At 43.2% G+C, this 18,997-nt stretch overlaps 37 non-coding genes and 1 pseudogene across 37 annotated transcripts; all 38 read right to left on the bottom strand.

Annotated features, from left to right (window-relative positions):
* Positions 1–5,947: 5,947 nt before the first annotated feature.
* Positions 5,948–6,016, bottom strand: LOC130698773 (U6 spliceosomal RNA; annotated as a pseudogene).
* A 714-nt stretch (positions 6,017–6,730) lies between these two features.
* On the bottom strand, positions 6,731–6,818 carry Trnay-gua (transfer RNA tyrosine (anticodon GUA)). Its single transcript is given in 2 exon segments — positions 6,731–6,766; positions 6,782–6,818. It is a non-coding gene; the product is annotated as a tRNA-Tyr (tRNA).
* A 168-nt stretch (positions 6,819–6,986) lies between these two features.
* Positions 6,987–7,064, bottom strand: Trnas-aga (transfer RNA serine (anticodon AGA)). Its single transcript has one exon. It is a non-coding gene; the product is annotated as a tRNA-Ser (tRNA).
* A 97-nt stretch (positions 7,065–7,161) lies between these two features.
* On the bottom strand, positions 7,162–7,245 carry Trnal-cag (transfer RNA leucine (anticodon CAG)). The gene has a single exon. It is a non-coding gene; the product is annotated as a tRNA-Leu (tRNA).
* A 112-nt stretch (positions 7,246–7,357) lies between these two features.
* Positions 7,358–7,443, bottom strand: Trnat-ugu (transfer RNA threonine (anticodon UGU)). Its single transcript is given in 2 exon segments — positions 7,358–7,393; positions 7,408–7,443. It is a non-coding gene; the product is annotated as a tRNA-Thr (tRNA).
* A 70-nt stretch (positions 7,444–7,513) lies between these two features.
* LOC130698770 (U6 spliceosomal RNA) lies at positions 7,514–7,619 on the bottom strand. Its single transcript, XR_009003344.1, has one exon. It is a non-coding gene; the product is annotated as a U6 spliceosomal RNA (small nuclear RNA).
* Positions 7,620–8,335: 716 nt separating this feature from the next.
* Positions 8,336–8,429, bottom strand: Trnay-gua (transfer RNA tyrosine (anticodon GUA)). The gene is made up of 2 exons: positions 8,393–8,429; positions 8,336–8,371 (listed from the first exon to the last, which is right to left on the bottom strand). It is a non-coding gene; the product is annotated as a tRNA-Tyr (tRNA).
* Positions 8,430–8,772: 343 nt separating this feature from the next.
* Positions 8,773–8,856, bottom strand: Trnal-cag (transfer RNA leucine (anticodon CAG)). The gene has a single exon. It is a non-coding gene; the product is annotated as a tRNA-Leu (tRNA).
* A 112-nt stretch (positions 8,857–8,968) lies between these two features.
* On the bottom strand, positions 8,969–9,051 carry Trnat-ugu (transfer RNA threonine (anticodon UGU)). The gene is given in 2 exon segments: positions 8,969–9,004; positions 9,016–9,051. It is a non-coding gene; the product is annotated as a tRNA-Thr (tRNA).
* Positions 9,052–9,121: 70 nt separating this feature from the next.
* On the bottom strand, positions 9,122–9,227 carry LOC130698769 (U6 spliceosomal RNA). The gene has a single exon (XR_009003343.1). It is a non-coding gene; the product is annotated as a U6 spliceosomal RNA (small nuclear RNA).
* Positions 9,228–9,943: 716 nt separating this feature from the next.
* Positions 9,944–10,037, bottom strand: Trnay-gua (transfer RNA tyrosine (anticodon GUA)). The gene is made up of 2 exons: positions 10,001–10,037; positions 9,944–9,979 (listed from the first exon to the last, which is right to left on the bottom strand). It is a non-coding gene; the product is annotated as a tRNA-Tyr (tRNA).
* A 342-nt stretch (positions 10,038–10,379) lies between these two features.
* Positions 10,380–10,463, bottom strand: Trnal-cag (transfer RNA leucine (anticodon CAG)). Its single transcript has one exon. It is a non-coding gene; the product is annotated as a tRNA-Leu (tRNA).
* Positions 10,464–10,575: 112 nt separating this feature from the next.
* Trnat-ugu (transfer RNA threonine (anticodon UGU)) lies at positions 10,576–10,658 on the bottom strand. Its single transcript is given in 2 exon segments — positions 10,576–10,611; positions 10,623–10,658. It is a non-coding gene; the product is annotated as a tRNA-Thr (tRNA).
* Positions 10,659–10,728: 70 nt separating this feature from the next.
* Positions 10,729–10,834, bottom strand: LOC130698768 (U6 spliceosomal RNA). Its single transcript, XR_009003342.1, has one exon. It is a non-coding gene; the product is annotated as a U6 spliceosomal RNA (small nuclear RNA).
* A 716-nt stretch (positions 10,835–11,550) lies between these two features.
* On the bottom strand, positions 11,551–11,644 carry Trnay-gua (transfer RNA tyrosine (anticodon GUA)). The gene is made up of 2 exons: positions 11,608–11,644; positions 11,551–11,586 (listed from the first exon to the last, which is right to left on the bottom strand). It is a non-coding gene; the product is annotated as a tRNA-Tyr (tRNA).
* Positions 11,645–11,812: 168 nt separating this feature from the next.
* On the bottom strand, positions 11,813–11,890 carry Trnas-aga (transfer RNA serine (anticodon AGA)). The gene has a single exon. It is a non-coding gene; the product is annotated as a tRNA-Ser (tRNA).
* A 96-nt stretch (positions 11,891–11,986) lies between these two features.
* Positions 11,987–12,070, bottom strand: Trnal-cag (transfer RNA leucine (anticodon CAG)). Its single transcript has one exon. It is a non-coding gene; the product is annotated as a tRNA-Leu (tRNA).
* A 112-nt stretch (positions 12,071–12,182) lies between these two features.
* Trnat-ugu (transfer RNA threonine (anticodon UGU)) lies at positions 12,183–12,265 on the bottom strand. The gene is given in 2 exon segments: positions 12,183–12,218; positions 12,230–12,265. It is a non-coding gene; the product is annotated as a tRNA-Thr (tRNA).
* A 70-nt stretch (positions 12,266–12,335) lies between these two features.
* LOC130698767 (U6 spliceosomal RNA) lies at positions 12,336–12,441 on the bottom strand. The gene has a single exon (XR_009003341.1). It is a non-coding gene; the product is annotated as a U6 spliceosomal RNA (small nuclear RNA).
* Positions 12,442–13,158: 717 nt separating this feature from the next.
* Positions 13,159–13,246, bottom strand: Trnay-gua (transfer RNA tyrosine (anticodon GUA)). Its single transcript is given in 2 exon segments — positions 13,159–13,194; positions 13,210–13,246. It is a non-coding gene; the product is annotated as a tRNA-Tyr (tRNA).
* Positions 13,247–13,414: 168 nt separating this feature from the next.
* Positions 13,415–13,492, bottom strand: Trnas-aga (transfer RNA serine (anticodon AGA)). Its single transcript has one exon. It is a non-coding gene; the product is annotated as a tRNA-Ser (tRNA).
* A 91-nt stretch (positions 13,493–13,583) lies between these two features.
* Trnal-cag (transfer RNA leucine (anticodon CAG)) lies at positions 13,584–13,667 on the bottom strand. Its single transcript has one exon. It is a non-coding gene; the product is annotated as a tRNA-Leu (tRNA).
* A 112-nt stretch (positions 13,668–13,779) lies between these two features.
* Trnat-ugu (transfer RNA threonine (anticodon UGU)) lies at positions 13,780–13,862 on the bottom strand. The gene is given in 2 exon segments: positions 13,780–13,815; positions 13,827–13,862. It is a non-coding gene; the product is annotated as a tRNA-Thr (tRNA).
* A 70-nt stretch (positions 13,863–13,932) lies between these two features.
* Positions 13,933–14,038, bottom strand: LOC130698766 (U6 spliceosomal RNA). Its single transcript, XR_009003340.1, has one exon. It is a non-coding gene; the product is annotated as a U6 spliceosomal RNA (small nuclear RNA).
* Positions 14,039–14,755: 717 nt separating this feature from the next.
* On the bottom strand, positions 14,756–14,849 carry Trnay-gua (transfer RNA tyrosine (anticodon GUA)). The gene is made up of 2 exons: positions 14,813–14,849; positions 14,756–14,791 (listed from the first exon to the last, which is right to left on the bottom strand). It is a non-coding gene; the product is annotated as a tRNA-Tyr (tRNA).
* A 168-nt stretch (positions 14,850–15,017) lies between these two features.
* Positions 15,018–15,099, bottom strand: Trnas-aga (transfer RNA serine (anticodon AGA)). The gene has a single exon. It is a non-coding gene; the product is annotated as a tRNA-Ser (tRNA).
* A 96-nt stretch (positions 15,100–15,195) lies between these two features.
* On the bottom strand, positions 15,196–15,279 carry Trnal-cag (transfer RNA leucine (anticodon CAG)). Its single transcript has one exon. It is a non-coding gene; the product is annotated as a tRNA-Leu (tRNA).
* A 112-nt stretch (positions 15,280–15,391) lies between these two features.
* On the bottom strand, positions 15,392–15,477 carry Trnat-ugu (transfer RNA threonine (anticodon UGU)). The gene is given in 2 exon segments: positions 15,392–15,427; positions 15,442–15,477. It is a non-coding gene; the product is annotated as a tRNA-Thr (tRNA).
* Positions 15,478–15,547: 70 nt separating this feature from the next.
* Positions 15,548–15,653, bottom strand: LOC130698765 (U6 spliceosomal RNA). The gene has a single exon (XR_009003339.1). It is a non-coding gene; the product is annotated as a U6 spliceosomal RNA (small nuclear RNA).
* Positions 15,654–16,371: 718 nt separating this feature from the next.
* On the bottom strand, positions 16,372–16,458 carry Trnay-gua (transfer RNA tyrosine (anticodon GUA)). Its single transcript is given in 2 exon segments — positions 16,372–16,407; positions 16,422–16,458. It is a non-coding gene; the product is annotated as a tRNA-Tyr (tRNA).
* A 342-nt stretch (positions 16,459–16,800) lies between these two features.
* Positions 16,801–16,884, bottom strand: Trnal-cag (transfer RNA leucine (anticodon CAG)). Its single transcript has one exon. It is a non-coding gene; the product is annotated as a tRNA-Leu (tRNA).
* Positions 16,885–16,996: 112 nt separating this feature from the next.
* Positions 16,997–17,079, bottom strand: Trnat-ugu (transfer RNA threonine (anticodon UGU)). The gene is given in 2 exon segments: positions 16,997–17,032; positions 17,044–17,079. It is a non-coding gene; the product is annotated as a tRNA-Thr (tRNA).
* A 70-nt stretch (positions 17,080–17,149) lies between these two features.
* LOC130698764 (U6 spliceosomal RNA) lies at positions 17,150–17,255 on the bottom strand. Its single transcript, XR_009003338.1, has one exon. It is a non-coding gene; the product is annotated as a U6 spliceosomal RNA (small nuclear RNA).
* Positions 17,256–17,972: 717 nt separating this feature from the next.
* Trnay-gua (transfer RNA tyrosine (anticodon GUA)) lies at positions 17,973–18,066 on the bottom strand. Its single transcript has 2 exons — positions 18,030–18,066; positions 17,973–18,008 (listed from the first exon to the last, which is right to left on the bottom strand). It is a non-coding gene; the product is annotated as a tRNA-Tyr (tRNA).
* A 168-nt stretch (positions 18,067–18,234) lies between these two features.
* Positions 18,235–18,316, bottom strand: Trnas-cga (transfer RNA serine (anticodon CGA)). The gene has a single exon. It is a non-coding gene; the product is annotated as a tRNA-Ser (tRNA).
* Positions 18,317–18,409: 93 nt separating this feature from the next.
* Trnal-cag (transfer RNA leucine (anticodon CAG)) lies at positions 18,410–18,493 on the bottom strand. The gene has a single exon. It is a non-coding gene; the product is annotated as a tRNA-Leu (tRNA).
* Positions 18,494–18,605: 112 nt separating this feature from the next.
* On the bottom strand, positions 18,606–18,688 carry Trnat-ugu (transfer RNA threonine (anticodon UGU)). Its single transcript is given in 2 exon segments — positions 18,606–18,641; positions 18,653–18,688. It is a non-coding gene; the product is annotated as a tRNA-Thr (tRNA).
* A 70-nt stretch (positions 18,689–18,758) lies between these two features.
* Positions 18,759–18,864, bottom strand: LOC130698763 (U6 spliceosomal RNA). The gene has a single exon (XR_009003337.1). It is a non-coding gene; the product is annotated as a U6 spliceosomal RNA (small nuclear RNA).
* Between the last annotated feature and the right edge of the window lie 133 nt (positions 18,865–18,997).

Here is an 18,997-nt window from a genome sequence, read left to right on the forward strand (position 1 = left end):
CATTGGCGAAAAATTTGAGCTGGAGCGTTGCCTGGCCGATCCACTGTACGGCTGGTGCGAGGGCCTATGACTACCCGTGTATCCGCCTCGATAACTCTTGCCCCTGGAAGACGCGCGTTGCATCTGCTCACTGGCTCGTCCCACAGCGTTCAGGGCGGCTTCGTCCTTGGCCGTCTGGACCATCTCTTGGATCAGCTTTTTTCCGTAGAGCCATTGGGATTCCCTCTCTGAAAAGTTGCGCTCGTTAGCCAACAGAGATATAAACGAAGGATTCGTTTGGGATAAGATGTTTAGCCGACGCCTGCGCGTCACATCGTTAAATGAGCAGGCCCATAACTGCATGGAATCTTCCACTGCTTCTTGGATCTCAATTGAAACAAAATTTGAAACATTTGAAACAATTGGAACGCTAATGTGAAAGGAGGCCGCAAGGGGGCTGGCTGTCAAACCAGTTTTTTGCAAATTTCACGTTCACGCGTACATTTTATGCGCATGGTTCCGTCATCAGAACATTTTTTTTTTTTAATTTTCTATCGTTTGATGCCCATTAGGTCACATTTCTTTGAGTTTTCGTCGAGATCGAGCTCGAAACTGCAGGCTTCACGGGCCTTTGCCTACTCCAAGCCCAACATGGAGCACACGGCTTTACCTGTGCAGTGCACTGTCAACCTGTCAACACAGTGACTGTACTTTGTACTAGCAGCATAATCCTCGCGATTTTTGTTTACGTTTCAATCCCAACGAAAGTGCAAGACGAGCAGTGCAGCATTCGACTCCAGTGTTTGTCAAGCACTGGAGTTTGGTCAAGAGCAACATGAGAAAAAAAACACGAATAAGGTAGGTACATCAAGAACATTTGATCATATTGTCTTCAGGCTAACCTAGTTCCTTAATATCTCTAGACACTCTTCTCTCGCAAGTGATTGAAAATAAAAAATGAAAAAAAAACATCAAGGCAATACATTAAGCATGAACCAACCATGCAACACATCAAGACGTTGAGCAGCTGTCACTTTGGTAACTGAGCCCGTTTCTTCCTCTGCTCTTCCAGCCACTCATTCTTTGACTGCGGATTATTCAAAGGGCAATATCTCAGCCCACGAGACTGGCTGTGTCCCGTATCCGCGGTCATCACCAATCCGCAATTACGGCAGGTATAGTCTTTCCGAACCAACTTGCCTGTCGAAAGGGGGAGATTGTTAGTGTTAGTGAAACAACATGAAATCCCTCTAACCTGATTACTTTTTTCTGTAAGAGCTGCGCCCGCTGCTGCTGCTTCTGCTTCAGCCTTCCTCTTCCGCCAATCTGTGGTTCGTCGGGCTCGTCCTCTCGATGGATTCGCCTCCGATGAAGGCCCTGCAATGGCTTGGAAAAGAAAAGAACGGTCAATTACATCTGTATGGAGCAAGGCAGACAACTGCCTCCCCACCTTGTTCCATAGCAGTGCGGCATTGTGGTGGGTTTGCCTCCGACGAAGGCCCTGCAATGCCTTGGAAAGCAATAAAGCGGTCAATTACATCTATTAGGAATAAGACAGAAAACTGATTTTCTACTTTGTGGCTCAATCATTCGTGATTGTGGTGCATTCGCGTCCGACGGAGACCCGGTAATGCCTTGAAAACCATACAATGATTAAATGCGTGTACTTGGAGCAAGACAGGCAACTTCACTTACCTTGTGCCTCAGGTTCAGCTCGTCGCCTCCTGACTGCCGCCTGCCCAACTGTGTCCACTGGTTCAACGAAGGCAACAGGATTTACCTGTGTGGCTGGCTGCGATGGCCGCTCTTTCGCTGCCGGCAAGGCTACACTGGAACAGACTTCAGGTAATGGAAGCGTGCTGCCTTGAAGCAAGAGCCGGATTTCCCCGACTCTTGTTTGGTTTTTAAACCTGCAATTTTGAATTAAATTATTTAATTTCTTTTACAGACGCGAAGTCAACCAATTTACCATAACGAGAGCGTCGTCTCGTTTATTGGAAAAAGGGCAAGTCCAGTCCGCTCCACTATTGCTGGATTTAGCATCACTCGATTTCGGGCTTCGTTGTACCGGCGGATGATTAGGCAGTAGCGAGACACGTACGGATCTTTGGCAGCGCTACTTATTTCGTTGAACAACCGGATGCAAATGGCCTCAAAAACACGGCTTTTAGAAGGCGGCAGCGACGGCGCACCCCCCGACACGAAGCATCGTTTCATGGCCTCTTGGCCAATGTGACCGGCAACGGCTTTCGATCGCCCGAATCGACCACGGGCTGGCCGAAAATTACGAGAGTACTTGAGAGGCTCCTTGTCAAATGGAGAGAGCTCGTCGTACAGTCGGATGATGATCTCGGCTTCTTCAGCTGTCACCGACAAACCTTTTAGCTCAAGGATTTTTTCTGCGAGTTTGTCGACTCTGTCCCAGCCATCGATAGAGCGCGAGTCTACCGCACGCCGATTTCCTCCTTCGTCAGTGGCGTCATCCGAAAAGCCGGCTGGCTCCGGTTCCGATATTGCATCGCATACGATATCCAGTTCGACTCCATCGTCCTTCAAGGACGCTTCATCTTGGCCGAAGTCGTCACGTTCCATCCCTTTTTCAATGGCTTCGTCTAGGTCCAAGGGCCGGATCGCCGCATCTGACTCCTTCAGCAGATATTCGACACCAAAGAGCTCGTCAGTATACTCCGAAGGCGGTTGATACGTCGGGTCGGCGGGATGACCCAAAATAGCAGTGGAAAGCTGGTTTAACCTACCCTTTACTTGGACGTCGAAGGACCGCGTTTTTGGTGACGGCATACTTAGTGCCTCCGACGCTCTTGCTGCATTCCAGCGGCATAATCCATCAGCTAGATATGCTTGGAAGTGTAGCTCATTTCCTGCCGTCCCTGTAAAAAGACGGTTCATTTCGCATATATTTTACAAGCATTTTATTAATACCTTTTTTTTTTACCTGGAATGAAATTTTTCAGATGACTGTGGAAACTTTCCAGCGACGTCGACCCACGGGCGCATCGGTATATGGGAAGTGTAACGTTCCCTTTCAAAATTTCTCCTGTTTTGGTGTACAATTGTACCCCGTCTGGATCCTGCAGACAAACGACGTGATGCTTTTCCGTGCCCCAGATGTCCAGCGCTTCGTCGCGGAGTAATAGGACTCCAAGGGTGTCGGTAGCGTCCAGCAGCGAGAGAAACATGCTCTCCAACAAACGGACGCAATTCTCCGTCCCCCTTGTTTTGCAACGGCAGTGTCGGGCAAGTTCGGCTTTGGTGATCGCTTTTGCCACAGCGCTATCGGAGGGATTGCTCACGCCGGCCAGTTGCAGCTCGCTCCTTTTTGCCCGTCGCAACAGGGCCATGTCATTGCCGTCCCATTCGAAAACGCTCGTCGACACCTGGGCCATAAAGGTTCCATACAGGGGATGCGACTCGTTGGTACAGGCCTTCCAAAGGCGCCGCATGAAGTGCCAGCAATCTAGCCTGATAGGTAAGTTTTCCCATTTGTGAAAAAGTTTCTGACATTTTGATGGGCCTTCTTGCTTGCAGCAGTCCCTGTCAGTGTAGAGCACCATTGGACGTGGCTGACCAGCATTAGAAAAACGACTCATTAAACCATCAGCCATGTGTCCCAAGTTCGAGATGCTTTCGGACGTGGTGAGAAGAGATATAAGGATTTCTCCTTTCTCGTTCCCTACATTCGTACACCAGGATGCTGTATTGGCCCACTGCCCTTGGGGTTTTCCTTGTAATTTTTTTGGTTGAGTCGATCTTCAGTATGGTCCCGTAAATTGATGTCATACTTGCTTTCAGATCGTCAAGTCGCGACCAAACATCCCGGACATACGTCGCCAGGAACCATTTCGCCGTCGGGAGAGAGGAAAATGCAGGAGGATCTTCATAAATGCAAGGAGGGAATCCAATGGATTCGCGACTTCGTTTGTGCCGCGCACAATCGGCCAAGTACATGACCGTCTTCCGCATCCATTCTTCACTATGAAGCTCACAAATGTAGCTGCATACGGCCGTCGGACTGTTGCCAATCGTCCGAGCCCTCATCATACCGACAACTGATTTATCAGCGGCGAACTTGCGAGTTAGAACGATAGGGAAGCGAAATTTTATCGCGTCTGGGAGCTGTTCAATTAGACGCGAATCGTACGAAATAAAAGTGCCTTTGCAAGACCGGCACTCCAGGTATTCAGCAGCAAGGTAGTATCGATTTTTAATGTCTATCACGGTCCTAACCCTATTGTACAACCCTTTAGAGGTCAGTGGGTTGTTCCTTCCGCAGTTCGGGCAGTTAAAATTGTATGCCCACATCTTCCGAGGCATCCACAAGAAGAGTCGCCTATGGAAGTACGGATTCACCATAGGAGAGGCCATGAAATCCGGACCGGGAACAGGCGGCGGATACCACCACAACTTCAAGTTCATCACCAGTGCACCTTTGGATGCAAAGAGTTCGTGCCCGATCCAGCTTTGGTCGTGGGGCAGCAGTGTGTCCTTCCAGCCTAGGGGAAGACGGTTGGCGAAATCGATATTTCGTCCCCGCAAAGTCGGCGGTGGCTGCGACGAAACAGCGAAAGACGGCAATGGTTCCAATGAATCAGCCAAATGCGGCAATGGTTGCGATGGATCGGCGAAAGTCGGCGGCGTCTGCGACGAAGCTGCGAAAGGCGGCAATGGTTGTGATGAATCGGTCAAATGCGGCAATGGTTGCGATGGACCGGCGAAAGTCGGCGTCGGTTGTGACGAAGTGGTAAAAGTCGGTGGTTGTTGCGACGAAGCCGCCAAAGTCGGCAACGGGGGTGATGAAGCGGCCAAAGTCGACGGCGGCGGCTGCGATGAAGTGGCCAAATTAGACGGTGGCGGCTGCGACGAAGTGGCCAAATTCGACGGCGGTGGCTGCGACGACGAAGTGGCCGAAGTCGACGGCCTAGGTTCGTCGGCCTTATTGTCAGGTATTAGTGCTTTGTACACTAACAATACATTAAAAATTGATTTTCCTTACCGTATGATAGCCACAATTGCAGTTGACCGGGCGGCCAAATATATCCTTATAATTAACTGGGCACTTGTCAATCTTTTCCTTTGCCGCTGCCCACTTCGACGATGGCCGTGGGTGTTGGCCTTTGCTAAACTTGAACTTGCTGGCGGCGTAGTCACGCAAACGGGCCCTCCATTCGTTATCGGTAAGTCCCACTTTGGGCATTTTCATTCACTTCAACAGTAGAAGAAACTGCAGTTGTACGTTTACTACACGAACACTATATTCTTTTGTTTATTTAGGAACACTTCCGCTTTACCACACGGTTAATAGCACTAGTAGTTCACGTCAAGATACACAACCAATCAGAAAATGTCGACAGCCTTGAAAATATACGGCGATGAAGACGGAACTATCCTTGTAGGTTACTGTACTTAAACTGCACTCGTTTGTAAATTTAGGCACTTTTCCACTTTGTCAAACACTAGGCCTACATGAAGTAATTACATAGCACAACCAGTTTACGTCGAAATGAACAACAAGGAACTCGTCGACAACGCGATGAAACGCGACGAAACGTTTACGCGTTTACGAACACTGCGATAATGGATTCGACGAATTACTTGACTCATTCGAACGGTCCGTAAGTTGTTATTTACAACTTTAAATCTTTGCATCGTCGCGCGTGTATTGGTTGCATCGGTTTTTCACAGTGTTGCGTTATTCCCAATGTATTGTGTCATCGCGTCAATCGCTCACTTTTCTTTGCAGTGTTTGAAAGACACAAAGTGTATTTTGTCGCATCAGACTGACGTGAAATACAATTTCAACAACATATTCAAAACTTCCGTCAAAACTTGCTCCGACAAAGCGGAGTAAAAGGCCTTCTTCCTCCTCTTTTCCCTTCTTCCCCCTCCTTCCCCCTTTCCCCCCCTTTCTTTCCCCTTTTGCCCCGGGACAGAGAAGATTACGCCCCAGCTTTTGCGCAGGGGCCATGCTAATCTTCTCTGTATCGTTCCAATTTTAGTATATGTATTCCGTATGGAATACAACACCAAGCGTGCCAACCAAAGCTTTTATACCTCTTGTAGTTCAAGTGTCATTGGTTGCTGCAGGTTAACGTTGAAAGTATGGGAATTGGATCTAGTTAGTAGTGAACGTTAGCCATCCGTCAGTTTTGTAAAGTGAACTATATTCAGGTACTTACTGGCCGATGGCTAGTAGTGCCTAGTAGTGCCCTCAGGCTGATTGCACGAAATAATAGTCATGTTACGTTAAGGGATTTTGAGTTGTCAGCGTTATCGGCTAAATTGACGTAGCGTGATTTTCTTACATTTAGTTGATGCGCCAATTAACGCGTTATTTCAACGATACATTAACGTAAGTGTTCACGTGATTGTAACAATTTTGATAAAAGTACAGGAAAAGCATAGCCGCTTTATATATTCATTCGGTAAAAATAGCGACATGTTTTGAAATAGTGTGTTGTTTAACGTTACCCAATAAAGCTTTTGTAACATCAACCCCTTATATTATTCATTAACGTAATGCATTAGGGCATTAAGTCCCAAATATACTGCTAAATCCAAGGCGTATAAAAATTTAACCTATGAGCGCTGCTCTTATTATCAGGAAAAATGTTTCTCGAGCTAGTAAAATGGAAGGGTTTGGGGAATTTGAATGCAGTCCAAAGGGTCCGATTGGTAATGAGGTACAGCAAAACAAATGGAAACAATTACCAAATAGTAAAACTGAACCAAAATTTCCTTCGAACCGGAGTTGAACCAGTGACCTATGGATAACTCATTTTATAGCCTACAGTCCACCGCTCTACCAACTGAGCTATCGAAGGAATAATTCAAATTCGACTTAGTTTTCTACACGCTTCGGGGCAACTGAGTCAATTTCGGAAAGTAGTTACATAAAGTTTTTGCTTCTATCCCAATTTGCACACAAAATAGCGTTGCATGACGGTTGCCTTGGCCTCTTGTGATTATCTACACACTGCTATCTACATGGACGCAGATGGTAGGATTCGAACCCACCCAGAAGGAAACTGATTTCTAGTCAGTCGCCTTAATCACTCGGCCACATCTGCATAGGACTTGTATCGAGGGCGATTCATTCAGTGCTAGTATGACAAATCATAATTTCAAATACAATTATGGACATGAATTTTTCTTTGAATTTCTTTGTGTCAGAAGAGGGATTCGAACCCTCGCCCAGAGAACTGGACTGCGACCTGAACGCAGCGCCTTGGACCGCTCGGCCATCCTGACATGAACGCACTTTGCTATCTCTTCGAAGCGGAAGTATGCAAGTCACACGTGTGACGATAACTCATCTATTGCATGCTGCTTGTAACGTCTGTCACATGCATTAAATAAACACTGCCTCCTATGAGAATTGAACTCATGACCACTAGTTAGCAACAATGAAAGTACAAGACTAGTGCTCTGCCACTGAGCTAAGGAGGCTCATTTGTCAAAACTGCAAGAACATGGCATTGCGTATTAAACGGGCTTTTGCTACAATAATAAATAAAGAAAAAATGTGGAACGCTTCACGATTTTGCGTGTCATCCTTGCGCAGGGGCCATGCTAATCTTCTCTGTATCGTTCCAATTTTAGTATATGTATTCCGTATGGAATACAACACCAAGCGTGCCAACCAAAGCTTTTATACCTCTTGTAGTTCAAGTGTCATTGGTTGCTGCAGGTTAACGTTGAAAGTATGGGAATTGGATCTAGTTAGTAGTGAACGTTAGCCATCCGTCAGTTTTGTAAAGTGAACTATATTCAGGTACTTACTGGCCGATGGCTAGTAGTGCCTAGTAGTGCCCTCAGGCTGATTGCACGAAATAATAGTCATGTTACGTTAAGGGATTTTGAGTTGTCAGCGTTATCGGCTAAATTGACGTAGCGTGATTTTCTTACATTTAGTTGATGCGCCAATTAACGCGTTATTTCAACGATACATTAACGTAAGTGTTCACGTGATTGTAACAATTTTGATAAAAGTACAGGAAAAGCATAGCCGCTTTATATATTCATTCGGTAAAAATAGCGACATGTTTTGAAATAGTGTGTTGTTTAACGTTACCCAATAAAGCTTTTGTAACATCAACCCCTTATATTATTCATTAACGTAATGCATTAGGGCATTAAGTCCCAAATATACTGCTAAATCCAAGGCGTATAAAAATTGTTAACCTATGAGCGCTGCTCTTATTATCAGGAAAAATGTTTCTCGAGCTAGTAAAATGGAAGGGTTTGGGGAATTTGAATGCAGTCCAAAGGGTCCGATTGGTAATGAGGTACAGCAAAACAAATGGAAACAATTACCAAATAGTAAAACTGAAGTAAAATATCCTTCGAACCGGAGTTGAACCAGTGACCTATGGATAACTCGATAATCACCTTTAGTCTACAGTCCACCGCTCTACCAACTGAGCTATCGAAGGAATAATTCAAATTCGACTTAGTTTTCTACACGCTTCGGGGCAACTGAGTCAATTTCGGAAAGTAGTTACATAAAGTTTTTGCTTCTATCCCAATTTGCACACAAAATAGCGTTGCATGACGGTTGCCTTGGCCTCTTGTGATTATCTACACACTGCTATCTGCATGGACGCAGATGGTAGGATTCGGACCCACCCAAAAGGAAACTGATTTCTAGTCATTCGCCTTAATCACTCGGCCACATCTGCATAGGACTTGTATCGAGGGCGATTCATTCAGTGCTAGTATGACAAATCATAATTTCAAATACAATTATGGACATGAATTTTTCTTTGAATTTCTTTGTGTCAGAAGAGGGATTCGAACCCTCGCCCAGAGAACTGGACTGCGACCTGAACGCAGCGCCTTGGACCGCTCGGCCATCCTGACATGAACGCACTTTGCTATCTCTTCGAAGCGGAAGTATGCAAGTCACACGTGTGACGATAACTCATCTATTGCATGCTGCTTGTAACGTCTGTCACATGCATTAAATACACTGTGCCCTCTATGAGAATTGAACTCATGACCACTAGTTAACCATCTGTGTACAAGACTAGTGCTCTGCCACTGAGCTAAGAAGGCTGATGTGTCAAAACTGCAATAACATGGCATTGCGTATTAAACGGGCTTTTGCTACAATAATAAATAAAGAAAAAATGTGGAACGCTTCACGATTTTGCGTGTCATCCTTGCGCAGGGGCCATGCTAATCTTCTCTGTATCGTTCCAATTTTAGTATATGTATTCCGTATGGAATACAACACCAAGCGTGCCAACCAAAGCTTTTATACCTCTTGTAGTTCAAGTGTCATTGGTTGCTGCAGGTTAACGTTGAAAGTATGGGAATTGGATCTAGTTAGTAGTGAACGTTAGCCATCCGTCAGTTTTGTAAAGTGAACTATATTCAGGTACTTACTGGCCGATGGCTAGTAGTGCCTAGTAGTGCCCTCAGGCTGATTGCACGAAATAATAGTCATGTTACGTTAAGGGATTTTGAGTTGTCAGCGTTATCGGCTAAATTGACGTAGCGTGATTTTCTTACATTTAGTTGATGCGCCAATTAACGCGTTATTTCAACGATACATTAACGTAAGTGTTCACGTGATTGTAACAATTTTGATAAAAGTACAGGAAAAGCATAGCCGCTTTATATATTCATTCGGTAAAAATAGCGACATGTTTTGAAATAGTGTGTTGTTTAACGTTACCCAATAAAGCTTTTGTAACATCAACCCCTTATATTATTCATTAACGTAATGCATTAGGGCATTAAGTCCCAAATATACTGCTAAATCCAAGGCGTATAAAAATTGTTAACCTATGAGCGCTGCTCTTATTATCAGGAAAAATGTTTCTCGAGCTAGTAAAATGGAAGGGTTTGGGGAATTTGAATGCAGTCCAAAGGGTCCGATTGGTAATGAGGTACAGCAAAACAAATGGAAACAATTACCAAATAGTAAAACTGAAGTAAAATATCCTTCGAACCGGAGTTGAACCAGTGACCTATGGATAACTCGATAATCACCTTTAGTCTACAGTCCACCGCTCTACCAACTGAGCTATCGAAGGAATAATTCAAATTCGACTTAGTTTTCTACACGCTTCGGGGCAACTGAGTCAATTTCGGAAAGTAGTTACATAAAGTTTTTGCTTCTATCCCAATTTGCACACAAAATAGCGTTGCATGACGGTTGCCTTGGCCTCTTGTGATTATCTACACACTGCTATCTGGTGCAACGCAGATGGTAGGATTCGTACGCTCCCAGAGGGAAACTGATTTCTAGTCAGTCGCCTTAACCACTCGGCCACATCTGCATAAATTTGTATCGAGGGCGATTCATTCAGTGCTAGTATGACAAATCATAATTTCAAATACAATTATGGACATGAATTTTTCTTTGAATTTCTTTATGTCAGAAGAGGGATTCGAACCCTCGCCCAGAGAACTGGACTGCGACCTGAACGCAGCGCCTTGGACCGCTCGGCCATCCTGACATGAACGCACTTTGCTATCTCTTCGAAGCGGAAGTATGCAAGTCACACGTGTGACGATAACTCATCTATTGCATGCTGCTTGTAACGTCTGTCACATGCATTAAATACACTGTGTCCTCTATGAGAATTGAACTCATGACCACTAGTTAACCACCATGTTACAAGACTAGTGCTCTGCCACTGAGCTAAGAAGGCTGATGTGTCAAAACTGCAAGAACATGGCATTGCGTATTAAACGGGCTTTTGCTACAATAATAAATAAAGAAAAAATGTGGAACGCTTCACGATTTTGCGTGTCATCCTTGCGCAGGGGCCATGCTAATCTTCTCTGTATCGTTCCAATTTTAGTATATGTATTCCGTATGGAATACAACACCAAGCGTGCCAACCAAAGCTTTTATACCTCTTGTAGTTCAAGTGTCATTGGTTGCTGCAGGTTAACGTTGAAAGTATGGGAATTGGATCTAGTTAGTAGTGAACGTTAGCCATCCGTCAGTTTTGTAAAGTGAACTATATTCAGGTACTTACTGGCCGATGGCTAGTAGTGCCTAGTAGTGCCCTCAGGCTGATTGCACGAAATAATAGTCATGTTACGTTAAGGGATTTTGAGTTGTCAGCGTTATCGGCTAAATTGACGTAGCGTGATTTTCTTACATTTAGTTGATGCGCCAATTAACGCGTTATTTCAACGATACATTAACGTAAGTGTTCACGTGATTGTAACAATTTTGATAAAAGTACAGGAAAAGCATAGCCGCTTTATATATTCATTCGGTAAAAATAGCGACATGTTTTGAAATAGTGTGTTGTTTAACGTTACCCAATAAAGCTTTTGTAACATCAACCCCTTATATTATTCATTAACGTAATGCATTAGGGCATTAAGTCCCAAATCTACTGCTAAATCCAAGGCGTATAAAAATTGTTAACCTATGAGCGCTGCTCTTATTATCAGGAAAAATGTTTCTCGAGCTAGTAAAATGGAAGGGTTTGGGGAATTTGAATGCAGTCCAAAGGGTCCGATTGGTAATGAGGTACAGCAAAACAAATGGAAACAATTACCAAATAGTAAAACTGAAGTAAAATATCCTTCGAACCGGAGTTGAACCAGTGACCTATGGATAACTCGATAATCACCTTTAGTCTACAGTCCACCGCTCTACCAACTGAGCTATCGAAGGAATAATTCAAATTCGACTTAGTTTTCTACACGCTTCGGGGCAACTGAGTCAATTTCGGAAAGTATTTACATAAAGTTTTTGCTTCTATCCCAATTTGCACACAAAATAGCGTTGCATGACGGTTGCCTTGGCCTCTTGTGATTATCTACACACTGCTATCTGGTGCAACGCAGATGGTAGGATTCGAACCCACCCAAAGGGAAACTGATTTCTAGTCAGTCGCCTTAACCACTCGGCCACATCTGCTGATATTTGTATCGAGGGCGATTCATTCATTGCTAGTATGACAAATCATAATTTCAAATACAATTATGGACATGAATTTTTCTTTGAATTTCTTTGTGTCAGAAGAGGGATTCGAACCCTCGCCCAGAGAACTGGACTGCGACCTGAACGCAGCGCCTTGGACCGCTCGGCCATCCTGACATGAACGCACTTTGCTATCTCTTCGAAGCGGAAGTATGCAAGTCACACGTGTGACGATAACTCATCTATTGCATGCTGCTTGTAACGTCTGTCACATGCATTAAATACACTGTGCCCTCTATGAGAATTGAACTCATGACCACTAGTTAGCCATCTGGTTACAAGACTAGTGCTCTGCCACTGAGCTAAGAAGGCTGATGTGTCAAAACTGCAAGAACATGGCATTGCGTATTAAACGGGCTTTTGCTACAATAATAAATAAAGAAAAAATGTGGAACGCTTCACGATTTTGCGTGTCATCCTTGCGCAGGGGCCATGCTAATCTTCTCTGTATCGTTCCAATTTTAGTATATGTATTCCGTATGGAATACAACACCAAGCGTGCCAACCAAAGCTTTTATACCTCTTGTAGTTCAAGTGTTATTGGTTGCTGCAGGTTAACGTTGAAAGTATGGGAATTGGATCTAGTTAGTAGTGAACGTTAGCCATCCGTCAGTTTTGTAAAGTGAACTATATTCAGGTACTTACTGGCCGATGGCTAGTAGTGCCTAATAGTGCCCTCAGGCTGATTGCACGAAATAATAGTCATGTTACGTTAAGGGATTTTGAGTTGTCAGCGTTATCGGCTAAATTGACGTAGCGTGATTTTCTTACATTTAGTTGATGCGCCAATTAACGCGTTATTTCAACGATACATTAACGTAAGTGTTCACGTGATTGTAACAATTTTGATAAAAGTACAGGAAAAGCATAGCCGCTTTATATATTCATTCGGTAAAAATAGCGACATGTTTTGAAATAGTGTGTTGTTTAACGTTACCCAATAAAGCTTTTGTAACATCAACCCCTTATATTATTCATTAACGTAATGCATTAGGGCATTAAGTCCCAAATCTACTGCTAAATCCAAGGCGTTATAAAAATTGTTAACCTATGAGCGCTGCTCTTATTAACAGGAAAAATGTTTCTCGAGCTAGTAAAATGGAAGGGTTTGGGGAATTTGAATGCAGTCCAAAGGGTCCGATTGGTAATGAGGTACAGCAAAACAAATGGAAACAATTACCAAATAGTAAAACTGAACCAAAATTTCCTTCGAACCGGAGTTGAACCAGTGACCTATGGATAACTCATTTTATAGCCTACAGTCCACCGCTCTACCAACTGAGCTATCGAAGGAATAATTCAAATTCGACTTAGTTTTCTACACGCTTCGGGGCAACTGAGTCAATTTCGGAAAGTATTTACATAAAGTTTTTGCTTCTATCCCAATTTGCACACAAAATAGCGTTGCATGACGGTTGCCTTGGCCTCTTGTGATTATCTACACACTGCTATCTGGTGCAACGCAGATGGTAGGATTCGAACCCACCCAGAAGGAAACTGATTTCTAGTCAGTCGCCTTAACCACTCGGCCACATCTGCTGATATTTGTATCGAGGGCGATTCATTCATTGCTAGTATGACAAATCATAATTTCAAATACAATTATGGAATTTTTCTTTGAATTTCTTTATGTCAGAAGAGGGATTCGAACCCTCGCCCAGAGAACTGGACTGCGACCTGAACGCAGCGCCTTGGACCGCTCGGCCATCCTGACAAACAAGCACTTTGCTATCTCTTCGAAGCGGAAGTATGCAAGTCACACGTGTGACGATAACTCATCTATTGCATGCTGCTTGTAACGTCTGTCACATGCATTAAATACACTGTGCCCTCTATGAGAATTGAACTCATGACCACTAGTTAACCATCTGGTTACAAGACTAGTGCTCTGCCACTGAGCTAAGAAGGCTGATGTGTCAAAACTGCAAGAACATGGCATTGCGTATTAAACGGGCTTTTGCTACAATAATAAATAAAGAAAAAATGTGGAACGCTTCACGATTTTGCGTGTCATCCTTGCGCAGGGGCCATGCTAATCTTCTCTGTATCGTTCCAATTTTAGTATATGTATTCCGTATGGAATACAACACCAAGCGTGCCAACCAAAGCTTTTATACCTCTTGTAGTTCAAGTGTTATTGGTTGCTGCAGGTTAACGTTGAAAGTATGGGAATTGGATCTAGTTAGTAGTGAACGTTAGCCATCCGTCAGTTTTGTAAAGTGAACTATATTCAGGTACTTACTGGCCGATGGCTAGTAGTGCCTAGTAGTGCCCTCAGGCTGATTGCACGAAATAATAGTCATGTTACGTTAAGGGATTTTGAGTTGTCAGCGTTATCGGCTAAATTGACGTAGCGTGATTTTCTTACATTTAGTTGATGCGCCAATTAACGCGTTATTTCAACGATACATTAACGTAAGTGTTCACGTGATTGTAACAATTTTGATAAAAGTACAGGAAAAGCATAGCCGCTTTATATATTCATTCGGTAAAAATAGCGACATGTTTTGAAATAGTGTGTTGTTTAACGTTACCCAATAAAGCTTTTGTAACATCAACCCCTTATATTATTCATTAACGTAATGCATTAGGGCATTAAGTCCCAAATCTACTGCTAAATCCAAGGCGTTATAAAAATTGTTAACCTATGAGCGCTGCTCTTATTAACAGGAAAAATGTTTCTCGAGCTAGTAAAATGGAAGGGTTTGGGGAATTTGAATGCAGTCCAAAGGGTCCGATTGGTAATGAGGTACAGCAAAACAAATGGAAACAATTACCAAATAGTAAAACTGAAGTAAAATATCCTTCGAACCGGAGTTGAACCAGTGACCTATGGATAACTCGATAATCACCTTTAGTCTACAGTCCACCGCTCTACCAACTGAGCTATCGAAGGAATAATTCAAATTCGACTTAGTTTTCTACACGCTTCGGGGCAACTGAGTCAATTTCGGAAAGTATTTACATAAAGTTTTTGCTTCTATCCCAATTTGCACACAAAATAGCGTTGCATGACGGTTGCCTTGGCCTCTTGTGATTATCTACACACTGCTATCTGGTGCAACGCAGATGGTAGGATTCGAACCTACGCTCCCGAAGGGAAACTGATTTCTAGTCAGTCGCCTTAACCACTCGGCCACATCTGCTGATATTTGTATCGAGGGCGATTCATTCATTGCTAGTATGACAAATCATAATTTCAAATACAATTATGGACATGAATTTTTCTTTGAATTTCTTTGTGTCAGAAGAGGGATTCGAACCCTCGCCCAGAGAACTGGACTGCGACCTGAACGCAGCGCCTTGGACCGCTCGGCCATCCTGACATGAACGCACTTTGCTATCTCTTCGAAGCGGAAGTATGCAAGTCACACGTGTGACGATAACTCATCTATTGCATGCTGCTTGTAACGTCTGTCACATGCATTAAATACACACTGCCTCCTATGAGAATTGAACTCATGACCACTAGTTAACGATTACGAAAGTACAAGACTAGTGCTCTGCCACTGAGCTAAGAAGGCTTATTTGTCAAAACTGCAAGAACATGGCATTGCGTATTAAACGGGCTTTTGCTACAATAATAAATAAAGAAAAAATGTGGAACGCTTCACGATTTTGCGTGTCATCCTTGCGCAGGGGCCATGCTAATCTTCTCTGTATCGTTCCAATTTTAGTATATGTATTCCGTATGGAATACAACACCAAGCGTGCCAACCAAAGCTTTTATACCTCTTGTAGTTCAAGTGTTATTGGTTGCTGCAGGTTAACGTTGAAAGTATGGGAATTGGATCTAGTTAGTAGTGAACGTTAGCCATCCGTCAGTTTTGTAAAGTGAACTATATTCAGGTACTTACTGGCCGATGGCTAGTAGTGCCTAGTAGTGCCCTCAGGCTGATTGCACGAAATAATAGTCATGTTACGTTAAGGGATTTTGAGTTGTCAGCGTTATCGGCTAAATTGACGTAGCGTGATTTTTCTTACATTTAGTTGATGCGCCAATTAACGCGTTATTTCAACGATACATTAACGTAAGTGTTCACGTGATTGTAACAATTTTGATAAAAGTACAGGAAAAGCATAGCCGCTTTATATATTCATTCGGTAAAAATAGCGACATGTTTTAAAATAGTGTGTTGTTTAACGTTACCCAATAAAGCTTTTGTAACATCAACCCCTTATATTATTCATTAACGTAATGCATTAGGGCATTAAGTCCCAAATCTACTGCTAAATCCAAGGCGTTATAAAAATTGTTAACCTATGAGCGCTGCTCTTATTAACAGGAAAAATGTTTCTCGAGCTAGTAAAATGGAAGGGTTTGGGGAATTTGAATGCAGTCCAAAGGGTCCGATTGGTAATGAGGTACAGCAAAACAAATGGAAACAATTACCAAATAGTAAAACTGAAGTCAAATGTCCTTCGAACCGGAGTTGAACCAGTGACCTATGGATATCTTTTTTCCAGCCTACAGTCCACCGCTCTACCAACTGAGCTATCGAAGGAATAATTCAAATTCGACTTAGTTTTCTACACGCTTCGGGGCAACTGAGTCAATTTCGGAAAGTATTTACATAAAGTTTTTGCTTCTATCCCAATTTGCACACAAAATAGCGTTGCATGACGGTTGCCTTGGCCTCTTGTGATTATCTACACACTGCTATCTGGTGCAACGCAGATGGTAGGATTCGGACCCACCCAAAAGGAAACTGATTTCTAGTCATTCGCCTTAATCACTCGGCCACATCTGCTGATATTTGTATCGAGGGCGATTCATTCATTGCTAGTATGACAAATCATAATTTCAAATACAATTATGGACATGAATTTTTCTTTGAATTTCTTTGTGTCAGAAGAGGGATTCGAACCCTCGCCCAGAGAACTGGACTGCGACCTGAACGCAGCGCCTTGGACCGCTCGGCCATCCTGACATGAACGCACTTTGCTATCTCTTCGAAGCGGAAGTATGCAAGTCACACGTGTGACGATAACTCATCTATTGCATGCTGCTTGTAACGTCTGTCACATGCATTAAATACACTGTGCCCTCTATGAGAATTGAACTCATGACCACTAGTTAGCCATCTGGTTACAAGACTAGTGCTCTGCCACTGAGCTAAGAAGGCTGATGTGTCAAAACTGCAAGAACATGGCATTGCGTATTAAACGGGCTTTTGCTACAATAATAAATAAAGAAAAAATGTGGAACGCTTCACGATTTTGCGTGTCATCCTTGCGCAGGGGCCATGCTAATCTTCTCTGTATCGTTCCAATTTTAGTATATGTATTCCGTATGGAATACAACACCAAGCGTGCCAACCAAAGCTTTTATACCTCTTGTAGTTCAAGTGTTATTGGTTGCTGCAGGTTAACGTTGAAAGTATGGGAATTGGATCTAGTTAGTAGTGAACGTTAGCCATCCGTCAGTTTTGTAAAGTGAACTATATTCAGGTACTTACTGGCCGATGGCTAGTAGTGCCTAGTAGTGCCCTCAGGCTGATTGCACGAAATAATAGTCATGTTACGTTAAGGGATTTTGAGTTGTCAGCGTTATCGGCTAAATTGACGTAGCGTGATTTTCTTACATTTAGTTGATGCGCCAATTAACGCGTTATTTCAACGATACATTAACGTAAGTGTTCACGTGATTGTAACAATTTTGATAAAAGTACAGGAAAAGCATAGCCGCTTTATATATTCATTCGGTAAAAATAGCGACATGTTTTGAAATAGTGTGTTGTTTAACGTTACCCAATAAAGCTTTTGTAACATCAACCCCTTATATTATTCATTAACGTAATGCATTAGGGCATTAAGTCCCAAATCTACTGCTAAATCCAAGGCGTTATAAAAATTGTTAACCTATGAGCGCTGCTCTTATTAACAGGAAAAATGTTTCTCGAGCTAGTAAAATGGAAGGGTTTGGGGAATTTGAATGCAGTCCAAAGGGTCCGATTGGTAATGAGGTACAGCAAAACAAATGGAAACAATTACCAAATAGTAAAACTGAAGTCAAATATCCTTCGAACCGGAGTTGAACCAGTGACCTATGGATAACTCGATAATCACCTTTAGTCTACAGTCCACCGCTCTACCAACTGAGCTATCGAAGGAATAATTCAAATTCGACTTAGTTTTCTACACGCTTCGGGGCAACTGAGTCAATTTCGGAAAGTATTTACATAAAGTTTTTGCTTCTATCCCAATTTGCACACAAAATAGCGTTGCATGACGGTTGCCTTGGCCTCTTGTGATTATCTACACACTGCTATCTGGGTCGACGCAGATGGTAGGATTCGAACCTACGCTCCCAATAGGAAACTGATTTCGAGTCAGTCGCCTTAACCACTCGGCCACATCTGCATATTGTATCGAGGGCGATTCATTCATTGCTAGTATGACAAATCATAATTTCAAATACAATTATGGACATGAATTTTTCTTTGAATTTCTTTGTGTCAGAAGAGGGATTCGAACCCTCGCCCAGAGAACTGGACTGCGACCTGAACGCAGCGCCTTGGACCGCTCGGCCATCCTGACATGAACGCACTTTGCTATCTCTTCGAAGCGGAAGTATGCAAGTCACACGTGTGACGATAACTCATCTATTGCATGCTGCTTGTAACGTCTGTCACATGCATTAAATACACTGTGCCTCCTATGAGAATTGAACTCATGACCTCTAGTTAACGATCATGTTACAAGACTAGTGCTCTGCCACTGAGCTAAGAAGGCTGATGTGTCAAAACTGCAAGAACATGGCATTGCGTATTAAACGGGCTTTTGCTACAATAATAAATAAAGAAAAAATGTGGAACGCTTCACGATTTTGCGTGTCATCCTTGCGCAGGGGCCATGCTAATCTTCTCTGTATCGTTCCAATTTTAGTATATGTATTCCGTATGGAATACAACACCAAGCGTGCCAACCAAAGCTTTTATACCTCTTGTAGTTCAAGTGTTATTGGTTGCTGCAGGTTAACGTTGAAAGTATGGGAATTGGATCTAGTTAGTAGTGAACGTTAGCCATCCGTCAGTTTTGTAA

The sequence above is a fragment of the Daphnia carinata genome, chromosome 8 (genome assembly GCF_022539665.2).
Source record: "Daphnia carinata strain CSIRO-1 chromosome 8, CSIRO_AGI_Dcar_HiC_V3, whole genome shotgun sequence".
NCBI classification, from domain to species: Eukaryota; Metazoa; Arthropoda; class Branchiopoda; order Diplostraca; family Daphniidae; genus Daphnia; species Daphnia carinata.